The sequence below is a fragment of the Canis lupus genome, chromosome 19, assembly GCF_011100685.1.
Source record: "Canis lupus familiaris isolate Mischka breed German Shepherd chromosome 19, alternate assembly UU_Cfam_GSD_1.0, whole genome shotgun sequence".
NCBI classification, from domain to species: Eukaryota; Metazoa; Chordata; class Mammalia; order Carnivora; family Canidae; genus Canis; species Canis lupus.
The window spans coordinates 7260704-7280353 of NC_049240.1; positions in this window are offsets into that span (position 1 = coordinate 7260704).

The window sequence follows — 19650 nt, forward strand, 5'->3', positions numbered from 1 at the left end:
ATGGTTTCCATTGAATATGTTTGTAGAAAGAAGTTTTGTCAAAATGCAACTCAAAAAATACACAATGGGAAACATTGTGATTAAAGGAATATTAATTGTGTAATCAAACACAGACAAAATGTGTCCATATTAAAACGCATAGGAGATTATTTATTTGGAATCATCTTGGTACAATTGTACTACTTTTCTAGGAAAAATCTTGTGTTTCATTGGAAGTCACAGATTTCTTTGATATTAAAGGAAATATTAGAAATTTAAAAGAAGAAACAGGAAAAGGCACAGAAAAGTATGAAAAACATCGTTAGAGTTTTTTTTTTTTTTTAAATGAAATCCCATGTGGACATCTATATCAACTCATCCCTTTATGTAGAGCCCTTTAAAGAACTATTATGGACTGCCTGTAATAACCACAGTTATGGGCCCTAGCTAAGTTTCGTAGTAGCCAGTAAAATGCAAAAGTAAAATGATTATATTCAGGTTAACTTTTTATTATAGAGTCAGTTACTCCAGAAAACTATTACAAAATCTTGCAGATCATTTTGTGTAAAAGACGTTTTTATAAGACCATATTTTGATCCTTTGTCTTACAGAAACCATTTGTTTCCAGTTTTGGTCTAATACAAACAATAAAAATCAGAATGGCATATTGAAATTATCTAAGACGACTTTTTTTCTGATAATGTAGAGTGCATTAAAATCAAGAATTAATTAAAATTTGAACACAATCATTTCAGAGTTAATAAATATTTTTACTGAAATATAGATTATAATTTGAGTCTATCTTTAATTCTTTAAAGGACATTCTACTACTTTAACAGAATTATTTAACAGGATTTAACTCTTAGACGGGTTCTGATGCCTTTTAGTCTAATGTATTATTTTTTTAACCATATTCAGGATCAAAGTTCTAAAAATTATTATTGTTATCCTACTATGTCCAAGTTATAAAATCTAAAATAATGAACACATATGAAGGTTTTTTTATTGAAGTTTAATGTCCACATATTCTTTTCAATTCTAATACTTCTTAGTCAATAACCTTATGCAGAAAAAATGAAAATAATGACAAATATTATACTCTGTATCCTGTGAATAGAAACTAAGATCACTTAAAGTTTGAATTGCTATTTTAACTGTAATATATCCATGTGATTAACAATCGATTTTACCTAAATTTTTTTTAATCAGTGAAGTAAACATTTTAGTGATTTCTTAAATTTTTTCTCATTCTGTTGTCTTTCATATACTAGCATGCCTATAGACTCTCCTATGAAAAACATAGTCAAGGTCAGATTTTTTTTTTTTTTTTAAGCACACGCTTGAGTTGAACAAGGGAGGAACTTGCTATCCCTGTTCAACTGTAACCCTCATCTTTTGCCATAATTCCAATAAAATAAAATAAAATCTTTTTGTAATGGCTATGTTAAGAAGGATGGGGATATCTTAAACTATTATACTAATTTTTTATCTGCAAAAATTCAATAAAAATCCTTCATATGTGTTAATTATCGGAGATTTTATAATTGGGTGCAGCAGAACAATACAATGATAATTTTTAAATCTCCTAACTCTGGGAAACAAAGGGTTGTGGAAGGGGAGGTGGTTGGGGGGACGGGGTAACGGGTGATGGGTACTGAGGAGGGCACTTAATGGGATGAGCACTAGGTGTTATACTTTATGTTGGAAAATTGAATTTAGAGTAAAAAATGTAAAAAAAAGTAAAAAAAAAAAACTTTGATCTTGAATGTGATAGAAAAATACTAAATAAGACTAAAAGGCATCAGATCCCCTTACTAAAATTTAGTAGAGATACACTGTATTTATGAACTCTGAATTAGCCCCTATGCTGCTGTTAGTTTGTTATATATCAACAATACTTACTGTATCTATGTCATGAATCTTATTTTATTGTTGTCTTTGTCTTCCTGATATGAAGTTGTGGGTTTTTTTTAAGAGTATTTTATTTATTTATCTATTTATTTATTTATTTATTTATTTATTTATTTATTTATTTGGCAGAGAAGGAGCATGAGCAGAGAGAGGGGCAGAGGGAGAAGCAGACTTCCGATTGAGCAGGGAACCCAATATGGGGCTTGATCCCAGGACTTTAGGATCATGTCCTGAGCTCAAGGCAGACTCTTAACCAACTGAGCCACTCAGGTGCCCCTAAAGTTGTTCTTGTCTATATTCTCATCTGCACCAAAAGGTCTTTTAACTTAATTCTCTCTCATTCCTTTTATCTTGTGTCTCTATCTCTGTTTCTCTTACTCTGCCTCCTCATCATTTAAACACCTAGTATAAGATATGACACCAATCATTTGCTTATTCAATAAATATTTATCACCATTATAAATGCTAAAATGTATCTATAGGAAAATAGGCAATAACTCAGAGCTTCATGGAGTTTATATTCTAAAAGAGGAGATGGACAAAGCATTAAGGAAGATATTTTGCATGTACCATGGAGATTTATCTTAAGAAGGGAAGGGGGGGAAAAGGAAAAAAAAAAAAAGGAAGGGAAAAGGGAATATTGGAGAGGGGGAGTTTCAGTTCTAAATAGTACTTAGGGTAGGTCTCTTTCACAGGATGCTATCTATCTATCATCTATCTATCTATATATGAGTTGCAGCATCAGTTGCTTCAGAGAGCATCATTCACACTGTAATCTATGTGAATGATGCCTCTGAGTGTGCAGGCCACAGGTTATGCAGCCCCAAGTAGCGCTCTGGTAAAGTAATGAAGGAGTTAAGGAAGAAAGCCGTGTATATATCTGGAAATGGGAATTCTAGGTAGAGACACAAATGTCTTATTTAAGAGAGAAGCATGTTTAGATGTTTGTGTATCATCAATGAAGCTCATGTGTCTGAAAGGTATTAAATAACTATTTGGATGCAACTTAAATATCATCCACAATCAATTCTGTTGATTCCACATTGATCCAAATTAACATTTCTAACATCCTAGAACACAAAAAAGGAAATTATTCTCAGTATTTTTTCTGTATTATATAACTCAAACTTTGTCACAGTTGGACATCCACCATCACTAAGATTACCATTTTTGAAACCAGATATAACTAGATAGAATAAACACAGATGACAAGAAAAGACTGCACATTGATTGGCATTTATATATTCCTATTCCATTTGGTATTTGAGAACAAATTTTCTGCAGATTAACAATATTCATCTTGTGCTCTGTGCAATGAAGCTCCGTAAACAAATGCTGAATTAGTTTAGGTGTACTAAGTAAGAACACACAATTTGCAAAATTTCAATAGCTTTGGATTTCTTTCTAGATACACATTGTGTAGCATCATATTAAAAATATTTCTGAATTCTGTGGAAAGATGCCCATACTCAGAAGAAATCTAAAGCATCTGCGTAGTGATTGAAAAATAAATAGAGCTGTGGTTCCCTTTGAGTTGATGCCGTGCTTCTTCCCATCTGGGACTTCTAGCTCAAACAAAACAAATGGATGTTTTGGAGAGAGGATAAAAGACGTCTCTGAGCTTTTTCAGATACACTGTCTGCTTTAACCCTTTTCAAGTTTCAGGTTTTAGATCTCTTTTCCTCCACCCCGGATATGTTCTAGGGGAATTGTAATTCTTTGTTCCAGTCCCAGAATTTTCTGTTTTTCCAAAAGAGTGCTTTAAATGTCAACAACACAAACTAAGCCACCAATTTTAAAGCAAAAATAACAGCCAGTCCTCTCTAGCCCACACTTTGGGATATTAAATTCTAAGTGTATTGTGAGCAACTCATTTCAACAACCAATTACTGCTTCAAAGACACAACGAAGACTAAGTAAGAAAGCACCATCCACCTCACATTTCTGAAGTATATGTGCTCTGTGTGAGCCAAACCCCATGAAGCGTTGAACCAAACAACCACAGCAGGTTCCTATCCTCTTGGTTATTCAGCATTAATTTCTTAATGCCTGGTTGGGCTTGCTGATGAGTGGCCTCTATCTCTCAGGTATTCTGCAACATTGATTTCCAGCCTTGGAGTGAATTATTTGTTCATTTTCTCTTTGCATGATTTAACACAGTTGGATTGCTATGAAGAGAGGGGGAGGAAAAGGAAGCTCTTGAATGGATGTGCCCTACTTGAGGCTTCTGTTTAGTAATACTGATGTGAATGTACATGTTTTTTTAAAAGACTGCTAAAATTTCTTCCAGCTACAAAGTTTTAACAGTTTGGATTTAACTCTCGAATGCTTATAATTAAGAATTTTCATAGCCAATGTCTGCGGTTTACAATTAAGATCACTGTGATAAAATATTTTCAGCAGCTATAAGAGGTCCCTCTAACCAAATAATGAGTTTGTTTGTTTTGTTTTGCTTTTGAAAAAAAAAAAAAAAAGCTTACCAGCAGGAATGTTTTATTAATGTATTTTTCCAAAGTACTTCTGAAACCAGTTATCTTACAATTTAGTGCAATCTCTTCGAGCAAAATTGTCTCCTTTTCAATTTCTTTTGTGTTCTTTTTACCTAATTTAACATTGAATAAGCTCTAAATTTTTGGTTACTACATCTGGATAGCATTTTGGCACGACTGTTTTAATATTTGAAAAATTCTTGTCTGATATAAAATTGCTTAGAAATGAAAACAGTACACACAAAACAGTGTTTATTTCTGAGTAATAGCCAATTTTATTATTAATTTTAATAATCCAGCCATCATAACTTTAGCAATATACAAAATTTTGCCATTAAAAAGGTTATTTGTCATATGCTTTAAAATATCATATGTGATTAATATTATATTTAATTAAAAAGTACTGTACATAGGATATGTAAACATATAAAATATATATGTAAAAATTCTTCTTAAAGGATTTATAAAAAATCTTATTTACTTTTGAAAAAATATTTATTGAAGCATGTGATAAATTTTTATGTCGATAATAGTAATTTCCTCAGTGTCTCTTCAAATACAGTTTTATTTTCAAATGTATAAAATAAGTACTTAAATGTACTTATATTTCTGAGTGTCAAGAATGGTGTAATAACTAGTTGATATTTCACATTCAGAGAGCAGATTTCTCAGATTTAGATATAATAATTAGAACTTCATTAAACAAGTGTAAATTATCTTAATAGTTTCATGTATCTCCATGTCAGAATATTCCTAAAAAAATATGAATATTGCTTTCTAAAGCCAGTGTCAAAACATTTTTTAGATGAATGAAGTTTCAAAATTTCCCTGATATACCTATCCAACAACTCCACATGTTATGAAGAATTATAAATTAAATACAATCGGGTGCTATGTTGAACATATTAGGTTCATTACATAGTCAACTGGTCAACTAATTCTTCTGAATTTCATAAAGTTTAGTGTAACCAAAAGATGGAAGAAAGACTGTCTTCTGGTGAACCCTGTAATCCTAATGCTAGATCTTAAGGCAGAGAAAAATATCCCTGTGACCCAATCAATTACTAAGCTACCAGAAAGGTCAACCAATAAATCATAAGATTAAGATTTCAAAAACCTCCTCAAATTTGAAAGTCTGACAAATTTTGCATAACTTTTATATCATTGGAACACACCTTATACAAAAATGTTAAATGGAGATGAATTTCAAATGGCCCATCGACATATGTAGGCGGTTTTACTTGTTTCCAAAACATGATGGTAAATATGCTGGTTAATTTGAATAACCACTCAATTTTCTCATAATTATTAGAACATTGACAATCATAACAGCAGCAACATCATCAACAACAAGAAATCACTAAAATTAGAAGCACCTTTGTGCATTTCTATCTGTGAAGGACATGCATGCTCGAGTATGGGAATGAAAGAGGAGGCTCATAAACAAATCCATCATACACAGAATCATAATTATAGATTTATTAAAACGAATTTAGTTTTTAATGGTCAGTCAATATGCCAAAGAATATTTCCAATTATCCTGTAAATTGCATCTGTGACTCATCCTCCTGTAATACATCTTTGCCAATCAATTCACACCATTTCTGAATACTGCTTATTTATTTATATCTTCATCAGTGTTCATTGTAATTTTACACTATATATGCACATTTTTCTTCCCTGTAATTATTTTTTATCTACTGTGCATACATAGCTATTGCTTTTCTACTAAAAAGTTACAGAATTTAAATTAATTTTTCATAACTTCTGAAATAAAGTTGTATTATGCTTACTTTTGTTTTTATCTTTAGAAGCATAAGTGGAAGCCACTTATGCATATAACTAAAATCCAATAATATAATTAAAACATTCATAAAAATGGATAATATTTGAACATTGTTAAGTCAGCATGTGAGGTAACTGAACAATCCAAAGTTCTGAAATTTATCATGCACTGCAAGACCTGGCAATGCTGTTTTGAGAAAGAGAGAAAGGCATTATTTTAGATCCTTTCAAAGTTCCCTTGCAAATCTGAAATTAAAGGAAAACAAAAGAAAATTTCAGTATTAATAAATAAGCCAAACCTTCCTGGGGAGAACTTCTGCCTTCAAAAAGGGGAATAAAAAGTTAGCTTGTACCAGGAAAAAGCAAACTATAAATGCTCTCTACGCTTATAAAGAATGCTAGGGAAAGAAGCCACAGTCTTTTAACTTGCTATTTGCTAAGAGAAGGACATTTATTTTAAGTTTCGCCATTTCTGTATTGCTAACAAAGTTCTTAAGATGATAAATAGATGGGTAGAATGTATTAATCTCCTTAAAAATGTTTGGGGTACATAAAGGAAGTTCCGGAAGTATGTTCGAGATAAGGAGAAAGAGAAATAGAAAATGTTGGCAAATTGAACACCAATAAAAAATAAATTTATTATTAAAAAAAAGAAAATAGAATAAATTAGTAAAGCTGAGAGGAGCTTTCTGCATCTGGACAGAGCACAAGTGAAACAGGCAGAGAAAACAAAGGAAAGAAATTCCAAATCAGGCATACCTTATAGTTGAGGTGACCATGAGACTTTTAAGAACAAGGACATTTATTATTTAATTTTACTTTTTAAAAAGCCAACTGTTTGTGATAATACATCTGTATTCAGTCCTGCATCCCTAGCAAAGCTTTCCACAGAGAACAAGCACTAGAGGTTCTTTTGGAAGGGCTGAGTCCAGGGTGGTTTCCAGAGAAGCCAAGAAATGACAGAGAGGTAACACATCTAGAAGTGCACTGAAATAAATATGGAATAGTCACTAGAAGTAGGAAATAAAAATAGAAGCCACTCAGAGAAATAGAAACACTCAAAAATATCTTTAAGGATATTAAAAGAAATACTGATTTTCTTTAAAAAATGTGGTCTCATAGCAATGGAGAGAATTAAGAAAGTGAAATTGTGTAATAATTTAAACCTGCTCTGAACACAAATAAACATTTTTGGTTTTTATCCTAAATAATTTGAGTAGAGTTTCACCAAGAAGACAGTTATAGGCTTTCAAATGCAGGAGTATTGGCATTTCCTAGTTATATATTCTTTTAGTTCCAACATTCTGGAATAAGGTTGTAGCATGGGTACAAAAGCAACTTCAATCCTAGACACTATTTTTAGTTAAGAGAGTGGTAACTAGTAATGATTTTAAATATTAAAGAGATGTCTATCAGATTAAATTCTATGACCCCTTCCCCAGCCACTGTCCATCACTATCCTCTTAGTAACCTCTTTTATTACTTCACAAGAATACAGAAACTGCTACCTCTGTCTGCAGGTCATTGACCTAAGCAAACTAGCAAACTAGCATGACCAAAGCAAAAGTCATGCCAAGTAATCATGCTAGGGGAAATAATATTCCTATGGTAGTGCAAAGGTGGTAGAAAGGGGTCCTCGTCTATCTTCCAGCAGAATATGGGTGTGAGGGTTTTTACCAGTGTATGGCCAATACATTTTATTTATATATACTTTATGTGTCCCTGAAGTTTGAAATTTCAGGAGTATCGTTAGCTTATATACTCCCAAGACCCATTCAGAGAGGCGAGACATCTCTATCTATCATCTATCTATCCATCTATCATGTATCTATCTATCTATCTATCTATCATCTATCTATCGTCTATCATCTATTTACTTACTTTTAGGGAAGAAATTTTTTGCTTACTTGATGTGACTTCTAATGTTGCCTATGCTAACAATAAAATATGTCTAATATTCTGACAAGTTTTAATGTGAGCATACTTAGTACCTTTTTAAATACTGAAAATGACTTTGTTACTTTTTTTTTCCTAAAAAAATAACCTTGTAGTTTTTCTAAGAAAATTTCCACTCATAGGCTAATATCTATGTTCATTTAACTGATAGCGAGTTCAGAAAATTACAAATAAAGCTTTAAGAAATACCTTGTTCAAACAAATATATATCAATTTTATTAATACCACAAAACATGCTATTATTACAATAATAATAATATAATTACAATATTATTACAAGAATTTACGCATGATCAGGATAATACTCGGTAAATCACAGACCTGATTTTATTTCTCCTACCCAAAATTAAATTTTTGACTGTATTTAAGGCAATATAACACTCTCAACAGTTAATTGTCTTCATTTAGCTATTTGTAAAAATAACTATTTTATATTATTGTTGCAAGGAAAGAAAAAACAAAATAACTCCATAAAACATGTAAAGTTTTTAGCACAGTGTGTGACACAGGCAAAAATGATGCTGACAGCTTGTACAGTCATGGTTGTTATAATTATAATTATTAGGGCAGCCCTGGTGGCTCAGCAGTTTAGCGCAGCCTTTAGCCCAGGGTGTGATCCTGGAGTCCCAGGATGGATTCCAGCATCGGGCTCCCCTAATGGAGCCTGCTTCTCCTTCTGCCTGTGTCTCTGCCTTTCTCTCTCTGTGTCTCTCAAGAATAAATAAAAAAAATTTAAAAAATAATAATTATAACAATTACCATTACAATTAATTTTTCTTAGATATTCTGTTAAGCCACTTACTAAGTTTGCTTCATTTATTCACCACCGTTTCCCCTAAAAAAAAAAAAAAATCCTTAGAGAGGATCTAGTATTAGCCCTATATAATAAATAAATGAAAAGGCAAAAGGGAGTTAATTGGCCAAGTTTACACAGCTAGTTAGTGGTGGAACTGGGTTCCCTGATAGCCTCATTAAAGTTTCTCCAGGGCAAGTTGTGTGAATATTTAGCTCAGAAACAACCACTTCCCTACGGTGTGCCCTTGCATATGTCAATAATTAGTGAAGAATTGCTTTTTCATTAAGCCCACAAGTGGAAGTCTTCTCAGCACAGACCTTAAAGCAGCCACTAACAATTAATCAGAGTTTGTATTCAATTGGAAATATGTTTATCATCTGGCTCTAAAAGGATATAATTCCAGTGATGAACACTAGTGTATAACTACATACTAGTCTAGTAGCTCTAGTAGCTAATCCCATTCACACTCTGCATTTGGTCTAATTTCAGGTGGGATTTTATAATCAAATTGCATGTGAAGTGATAAAAGAATCAATCTGGCTACAGATAAGGGCAGCAGGAGCAGCGCTTCCCATATTTTAAATTAATGCATTCTAGTCACTGCTGTTAGGTGGAGCTTAGGTATCCCACCATCACTTTGGGATTAGGAAGGTTTCTTGTAGAAACAGAAAGGTTGAAATAATTTTAAAACAATAGGTTATTTCTGGAATTATTCTGTGCTAGTTAAAAGGACCACAGGAAAAGCTGAGTAAGTCAATAATGCCTATTTCCAGAAAATGAGACTGCTTTTCCAAACAATTAGAAGACCAAAGGGGAAACCAAAGTAAGTCCATCCAAAAGCATCTACATTCACATGAAAACATGCTCAACATCACTCATCAGGGAAATACAAATCAAAACTACAATGAGATACCTCCTCATGCCTGTCAGAATGGCTAAAATTATTAACACAAGAAACAATAGGTGTTGGTGAGGATGTGGGGAAAGGAGAACCCTCTTAGACTCTTGGTGAAAATGTAAACTGGTAAAGCTTTTCTGGAAAACAGTATGGAGATTCTTCAAAAAGTTAAAAATAGAACTATCCTATGATATAGCATTTGCACTACTAGATATTTAACCAAATGATACAAAAATACAGATTTGAAGGGATACACATGTACTCTGACATATTCAGCACATTATCAATAATAGCCAAGATATGGAAACAGGCCAAGTGTCCATTGATTGATGATTAAAGAAGATGTGTGTGGGGGGGGTGGGGGAGTGGGCGTGTAAATCAGTCAGAGAAGGACACATACCACAAATACCACTCATATGTGGAATTCAAGAAAGAAAACAAATCAACATGGCGGGTGGGGGAAGAGAGGAAAACCAAGAAATAGACTCTTAACTATAAAGAAAAAACTGATGGTTACTGGAGGGGAGATGGGCAGGGGATGGGTCAAATAGGTTATGGGGATTAATGAGGGCACTTGTGATGAGCACCGAGTGTTGTATGTAAGTGATGAATCACTAAATTCTACATCTGAAACTAATATTACCCTGTATGTGAACCTACTGGAACTTAAATAAAAATTTGGGAGAAAAGGGAACACTCATAACAACAACTAAAAGGTCTCTAGTATTATCAAATCAGAGTGTGGAACTCTAATATAGTAGCAGATATAGTAGCAGATATAATAGCAACGATGTCAGGGATACCATTAAAAACAATACTTTCATCTTTTCTTTTTTTTTAAAGATATTATTTATTTATTCACGAGACACACACAGAGAGAGAGGCAGAGACACAGGCAGAGGGAGAAGCAGGCTCCATCTAGGGAGCACAATGTGGGACTCGATCCTGGGTCTCCAGGGTCACGCCCTGGGCTGAAGGCAGTGCTCAACCGCTGAGCCACTCAGGTGTCCCAACATCTGTTTTTCTTAACTCCATTTTGTAAAAACAGCACAGTGTACTCATTGTATATGTAATAGCATAAAGTTGGTATTTGGAGTAGAGGAGTGCTCGCTTCGGCAGCACTTATACTAAAATCGGAGTATAGGAGTAAGTCTGGAAAGGTTGGTGCTCAGTAATCCTGTAACATTACAATGATATATGATCTCCTCTCTTTATTATAGTAATGAAAAAAAAAACCCTAATCTTAAAAAAAAATAATACCATTTCAACCTGTTTTCCTAATGAACTCAGGGAAACCAAGGACACTGGCATGGGTCCCCCCCTATACCTATGAAACAGTATAAACAGCTCCCAAAGTGAGAGAAAAGGTATATGATCCTGTGAATTATCAGAATACACAGTAGTCAAATACAAGGGTGTAGACAAATGCCTTTGGTGTCCTGCCCTACATACCCTCATCCATCTCTGATTTCAACCCGGCTACTGGAGACAGTGCCCTTTGAATTCAGATCTCTCACCCTTTGCTGGCATCCTACTTCTAGCATCACTGTGGTGGGGGTCTTTTCACGTCCTCAGGGACTTTACTGATCATGGGGGAGCCCACTTCACCCATGGACCAATGGGTCTTAGAAATAAGAGGTGATTACAGTCCCCAGGATGAACAATTCTGGGTGGCAAACCATGAATGGCCAATGGTCCCAAAGGAAATGAGTCCATGTTATTTGCCACGGCAACTTTGACAACTGCACACTTGCATGCAGTTTTTCTCCTTCTTGCCACACTGTGCTCATATTTCTGGGGATCATTTACCATACCTACTTTTGAGTTGGATACCGTTTTTGGAGAATACAAACTAAATCAGAGGATTGTATGTTCACTTGAATAACTAGTGACTATTTATTTATGCATTGCCTAAGAATAAAATGAAAACCTTTATAATTTATTGGCACCTCTTTTGTTTTCTAGGGATTTTTTTTAAAGATTTTATTTATTTATTCATGAGAGACACACAGAGAGAGGCAGAGACACAGGCAGAGGGAGAAGCAACTCCATACAGGGAGCCCGACGTGGGACTCAATCCTGACACCCTGGAGTCATGCCCTGGACCTAAGGTGGATGCTCAACTGCTGAGCCACCCAGGTGTCCTTGTTTTCGTTTTTATTTCAAATTCTTATACCAGTAAATACAAACAAGTCATTTTTCTATTAAATTGCTTTATTTTAATACATGACATGATCAAAATAGAAAATAATGGGATATATTTGTTGCTGACTTCTTCATTTCTCCACCCCTATGCCAGCCGCTCATAAGCTTCTTGTTCTATTGAAGCATAAATGGCTGGATGCCTGGCCCTTATCTGAACCTTCTGTAGCCCTAAAACACGCAGGAATTCCATACATCAGTAGGCGTGTCTGTGACTTTCCAAATATGTTTTATCCAATAGGCAACATTATAACTTTTCAAAGGAAACACACTTCTGATGTGTGGTTTCTGTAGATCTTAGATGGGACTGGTCATCTGTGCTCAATTTGTACTACTGATCATGTACGGAGATGACAAACATGCACAGAACACATAGTTAGCACATTACTCTACACAGCTCATTGACAAACCATGATCTATGGACCAAATCTGGCCTCTCACCATTTTTGGAAAAAAAAAAAGTTTTATTGGATCACAACCACACTCCTTTGTTTATATATTTTTTGTGGCTGCTTTCACACAGCAAAAGCAGAGCTGGGTATTTGCTACAGACTATGTGGTTTAAAAAGCTCAAAATACTTAATATCCAGACTTAAAAAAAAAAAAGTTGCTGACCTATGTCTATAACTATGAAGTCTTTTTTATTCTTCCTTTTGATTCTACCTCTTCATTTTTAGGTTATATCACAGGGAACTGTGGATTTAGATCTTATTCTCCAATTACAAAACATAAAATTATTTATCTTTACTGCTGTCTGCCCAGGATGGAAACCTTTGAAACATTTATGAAACAGAGGATATTCCAAGACACAAGTAAGCTGTGGCTATTTAGCTCTCCTTCCAAGTTTCACTATCCTTGCTATAGCAACCCTACCAATGCTCTGATGAGATCTCTCAAGGAAGAACTCATATATTTAGCTAACACATGATCATATTTGGGTCCAACATGGCCTATAAACCGAGAGTATAAGCCATGCCCATGCTCCCCGCAGACTGCGCCCAGTCAACGTCTGAATTAGCATGGGTACTAGAGTTGGTCCCCACTACCAGACCATCTTTGCCTTGAGGCTCCTCCTAGAATTAGAAGAACATGTCTTAGAATTTCAACTGCAATCTAAGTCTCTTCCCATCAAACCCTCCTACCTCTCTGCTCTTCACAGTTACCAGACATGTGTTGTTTTCTGAAGGCCCTCTCTGCCTAACCCTGTTTTCTTTTCCCCTTATTTACACAAGTCTTTTATCTCAACAAATACCTGGCATGTCTAAGTCTGACTTGGTATCTATTTTTGGATGACCCAAACTTACATTACGGCTCCGTTCTTTTTTCCATTTACCGTATTTATTATTCCACTCAAAACAAACACATAAAAACAAAAGGATGATTATAAATACTATCAAAATAAAGCATGTCTGGAGAACGATGGTTTCTGAACATCATTTATCAGATCATAGCATGGAAAATCTGTTGGGAGATGATATCCATTAATCTCTTGTGTTTCCTCACATCTTATATAAGCAGGGACATCATTCTACTTTATTTGTTCCAACTACATTGTCAAGGCTGAAAATAGGGATAGTTTCTCCATGTGGGTTTGATTGCTGTCCAGGATAATAATGATAACCTCTCCCTCTGGGTCAAACACTGGGCAGGTTGTCTCATAGATTCTTTATTTTTTTTATTTTTATTATTTTTTTATTTTTAAAAAAGATTTTATTTATTTATTCATGAGAGACACAGAGAGAAAGAGGTGGAGACATAGGCAGAAGGAGAAGCAGGCTCCCTGCAGAGGACTCGATCGTGGGACACCAGGATCACACCCTGGGCTGAAGGAAGATGCCCAACCACTGAGCCACCCAGGCCTCCCTCTCATAGATTCTTTAAAAGATTGGTATTTCCTAAGTTTCTATTTCTTAGTTGTGACACAAACCAACTGCATAGACAGCACCCACCTATGTAGCTCCATATTGCTCCATAGGACACAGGGAACAAGAAATGATGCAAACATGCAGCTCTTGCTGTATGCAGTGTAATGGATATTAAAGTCTTTTGTCTTTGACCACAAATCCTCTTCCATAACCATGAACTGTGACAGACTAACATGCTAGCATGCAAACTGTAAAATCTTAAACCTCCTTGGTTCTTAAAAAAGCCTAATCAGGAAATTTAAAGAAAAGTAAGGACACCTGGGTGGCTCAGCAGTTGAGCGTTTGCCTTCGGCTCAGGTCGTGATCCCACGGTCCTGGGATAGAGTCCCACATCAGGCTCCCTGAATGGAGCATGGATCTCCTCCCTCTTCCTATGTCTCTGCCTCTCTCTGTGTGTCTCTTATGAATAAATAAATAAAATTCTAAGAAAATTGCTAAACATTTTCCTTAAACTATTGAAAGTGGAACAAATAGCCATTAAACTTCATTTTTAAAAATACATGTTTGGCTATCTTGCCCTTATGAAAAGGTAAATGCTCCCTTCTTGGAAATTATACTTTAAAATTCATAGTCCTATAAAAGCCATTTTTGGTTGCTACTTGAGAACCCGGGAAAGAAAGAAAGAAAAAAAAAAATTTGCCAGAAAATGTATAAAGACATCACTTAGTTATGTTTTCAAAATATTTTTATCAGGCAGTGTGCCCATCGGTTTAGGTAAATAGATCACTTAAGTATTCTTATTCCTTCAAAATCCATGCCATTACTTTATACTGAACGGATTTGCAGTCTAAATTATGGCTTTATCCGGTACTGAAGAAATGAATGACAGGACAGCACCTCATGCAGGAAATCTCCTTGATTACCCTTCAGCAGCCTCGCTGTCTGTATGTTCAGCTCATGTTCAGCTATGATGATTATTTTATGCTAATAAAGTAATATTATGTAGTTTTTACCGAGACAGGAAAAAGCAAAATGAGCCTGGAGAGGACTCTGCAGCTGTGTGGATTGACTGTATATGGTCCTTGGGGGATGTGATTATCAGACGCCTGAATCATCATTAGGATAATTAGTGTACTTGGCAACTGCATTAGTGGAATTATTGTCATTGCTCACAGCTTGTCAGTGTAGCATTTTTTTGATTTGGTAAGATTCATTTTTATAAATGCAACTGACCATATGAATGAAATCAACAGAGGTAAATACTTCCATTATTTTTATTCAATCAGTTAAAGAGCTAGTCAATAAAAAGTGAATATATTTAAGCATAAAGGTTTACTTCCTGAAATTAAATGGTTAATTTGCAACTGTCCTGGATGTTGAATTTAGAAAAGTAAAACAAAAAAATATATTATTTTTATGGACAGAGTATCTGTTTAAGTTCTCACTACTAGTTGTTAGTCGATTCTAAAATGATAAATGTTGAGGACATTCTTATATATCTTTCCTAGTTACTACTCTGATGTTCTGTGGGTCTGTCATTATTGTTTACAAAGGACTTCCACTCTCTAGATTTTATATTGGAAAGAATCATACCTTGAAAAAGTATTAAAAGAATACTCACATATAATTAGTGTCCAGTGAGGTTGTTTCTGTTCACTTAATTAAATATGCTGAATTTTTGATTAAAGATAACTCATCCCTAGTAATTCTGATGACCCATGGTAATAGAGCACTGATGATTCAGATTTGGTAAAGTCATCTCTTTTGCCATCAACAATGACAACTTTGATCCACATAATCCTCATAATTGTTTTCATTAAACTGAACCTTGAAGCACAAAACACTTCTGTTTATTTCCAGTTCTGTTTCTTTCATGGGATTTATTGTCAAGTACTTACTATATGGAAACTCAGTTTTTCTCTTCTCTCTGAGTTTATCTATCTTTTCTTAAGAAAAAAAGGATAAAAAGGATAAAGTGTCTGTACTTAGTGAAACAATTGGAAATATTGCTGGAATTCTTATTTTTTTGTCATGTACATTTGGGTCTTATACTACTCCCTGAGCCCCTTTTTTTCTCTACTCTTTTCATTTCTACTGTCCCCACAAGAACAATAAGCCTTGGCAAAAATCAAAGAGCTGACTTGTGTTCAAGAAACTGGGAATGGGAAGAAGTCCCTTGATATTGGTCTTGGTAACAATATTTTTAATATGATAGCAAAAGAAAAAACAACAAAAGCAAAAATCAACAAATGAGACTATATAAAAATCAAAAGCATCTGCACAGCAAAATAAACTACCAACGAAATGAAAAGGCAACTACAGAAAGGAGAAAACTTGCTAACTATATTTCTGATAAGGGGTTAATATTCAAAATATATAAAGAACTTAAACAAATCAATAGCACCAACAACAAATCTAATTTAAAAATGGGCACAGAAGGGATGCCTGAGTGGCTCAGTTGGTTGAGCATCTGACTCTTGATGTTGCAGCTCATGATCTGGCGGTCATGGGATGGAGCTCTGGGTAGGGCTCCATGCTCAGCGGGTCTCCTTGAGATTTTTCTCTCTCCCTCTCCCTCTATTCCTCCCCCTGCTCACTAGCTCCCCCCTCCCCATAAATAAATATTTTTTAAAATGGGCACAGGAAATAGACATTTTTCTAAAGAAAACATCCAAAGCTCAACATGTACATGAAAAGATACTCAACATTACTACTCATCAGCGAAATGTGAAGCAAGCTGCAAAAATATATTACCTCATATCCTTTAGCATGGCTATCATCAAGAAGACAAGAGACAAGCATTGTTAAGAATGTGGAGAAAAAGGAACCTTTGTGCACTGCTGGTGGGAATGTAAAGTGGTGCAGCCACTCTGGTAAATAGTATGAAGTTTCCTCAAAAAAGTAAAAATAGGGATCCCTGGGTGGCGCAGCGGTTTGGCGCCTGCCTTTGGCCCAGGGCGCGATCCTGGAGACCCGGGATCGAATCCCACATCGGGCTCCCGGTGCATGGAGCCTGCTTCTCCCTCTGCCTGTGTCTCTGCCTCTCTCTCTCTCTCTGTGACTATCATAAATAAATAAAAATTAAAAAAAATAAAGTCTTAAAAAAAAGTAAAAATATAACTACCCTATGATACAGCAATTTTACTTTTGCGTGTATACCCAAAGAAAATGAAAGTAGGATATCAAATGTATGCATCCTCATGTTATTACAGCGTTATTTATAATGGCCCAAATATAGAAGCAATCTAAATGCCCATTAATTCATAAATCGATAAAGAAGATGTGGTATGTGTCTATATATACTGGAATATTATTCAATTATGAGAAAGAAGAGCATTTTGCCTTTTTTGACAATATGGATGGAGCTTGAGAACTTTGTTAAGTGAGATAAATAAGCACAAATATTGTATTTGTGTTTTTAGATTTAAAATCTAAACAAAACAAAACAAAAAACAAAACAAAACAAAGCAAAACAAAAAAAAACAAAGAAAAACAGAAAGAAAATGGTGGTTACCAGGAAACAAGAGATGTTGTTTCAGGGAGCAAACTTGCAATGAATGACAAATAAATCCTTGAGACCTAATGCACACTACCATGAATATATTGGATCACGAATTGTGAAAATTGTATTATAATCACCAAACTTGCTAAGAGACTGGAACATAATTATTTTAACCACTAAAAAGAAATGTTAATTCGGTAATGTGATAGAGGTGTTAATTATCACCACATTGACAATCATATCACAATAGATAGATGAATCAAAATAACATGTGGTACACCTTACGTTTACACATTATATGTCAAGTATATTTTTTAAAAAATAACCTAGAAAATCTAAAAATGGCACTCAGGAATATCAGCACCTACTCATCTAAGTTATTATCTTCTTTATGAAAGATTTAAAAAGTCATTTATTGAATTTTCTCCTTTAAATAGAATCTAATTTGTATACCTTGAAAAGTAGTTTCAAAGTTTTACCCAACGAAAAAAAAAAAAAATCACACCAAACCAACTTAAAAAAAGTTGAATAATTAAAGATCAAAATTCATTTATAAAACCTCCTTATAAGAAATGATATTTTTAGGTTTGAGAACAAAATAAAAAGAGAAATAAAGCTTTGGAAAACTATTCAAAGTATAATCCACAGGTAATGAACATCGCAACTCATAACAATAGGAAAACTGATTTGAAAGTGGGCATAGGACATATGATACAGGTGTCCAGCCAGGGAAAGGGGAACATGCCTGAAGAAAACTGTACTCCTTTAAGTGTCTTCAGACATTATTTTCACCTTCTGCTTTTAACTTCATCTCAGTTCTCCCATTCTTTATAAAATCTGTGCCAGCAGCATTCGTAGTACCCGATTTATTGCATGCAGCAAGAGCTTACTAAGGTAAAGGGAAATTAAAGAGCATTTCATAAACAACTAGGTGATTGCAGTTCACTCTCATACAGCCCTAGGTAATTTAATTAATATTAGTTTCGAAAATCCAACTGTAGCTAAAGCAGAGATATGTTCCAGGATGAATTCTTTTAGTAGAAGTGTCAGGATTAAACGGTAAATGACTTAAAAATTATACTGACCAAATCACTGCAGGCTACTAAATATTCTACTCAGAATATCTAGATGTTTCATTTTAAACCATTCATACTTGTTACCATTAAGAGTCTGCTATTCAAGAAAAGTGTTTTTTCATTATAGAGAATTAATCCTCTTGATAAATTCCTGCTCTACTTCAGGTACTTGGGCAATGTAATTTTTATTTCGCTCAATCTTTTCTTTATTGTAACCGTTATGTGTAATGGATGAGGCTAGTCTCTTTCCTTTTACTCTAGGTCCAGGTAACCTAGACACAGGCCCCACAAGTGAATGTAGAAAATTCCTTTCCCTATATTTTTATACTGAATGATAAAGCATGTATAAGAGATCTCAGAAATTCACAACCCAACTCTAAAATAAAAATATACAGAGTTCAAATAACTAATATCTATATAATCTATGCACTTATCTTAATTTAGATTTCATTGATAAATTGCTGGGCCAACATTTCATCCTCACAGAGCATCCTGGTTATTCTTTTGTTTTTCCTGCTTTCAAATCCATGGCAATACTTCTTGTCAGGATCTTCTGGAATACTTAACATATGGATATGGAATCCCTTACAGCACAGCGTCTGACCCATGAACCCACTTTACAGTGAAGGAGGTAAAGGAGGGGGCCCCTGACCTTGGGAATTGGACTGGTGGAATTATGCACTACGTCATCTAGAGTTCGCTGACCTCGAAGAGTGCCAGGACTGCCTTCTACAGGTGCAGCTGAAGCACCCAATCAGAGGCAACATTCTGAATAAAAATACAGTACCATTGTTTAGAATGCAGATTCTTTGTTAAATTGGAGACCTCCATATGGTGCTGTGGTCTGAATATGGGTAATACGCAGATCTGAAATAAGGACTGGAAGCAAGTGTGGCTTACTTGCCATCATTCACCAAAATCCACTGGGGGATTTTGTGATTCCTGTTTCCACAACTCTGACTCTACAGAGGGGACTCACTCTTCACAGGGTATAAGCAAGGATCTCTCTGAATTATACCAGGACACTTTAGATATCTTGTGTCCACAGGCCAACAGGCAAAAGAGGCTCACCCTCACAGTGATTTATCTTCATCAGCAGAAAGAAGGAGGGCTCCACATATACAGTGGCATCATGGAGGACTGAATATCAAGTAGAGACCATCCACTTGAGCGTCTGCCAGTACTCCTACA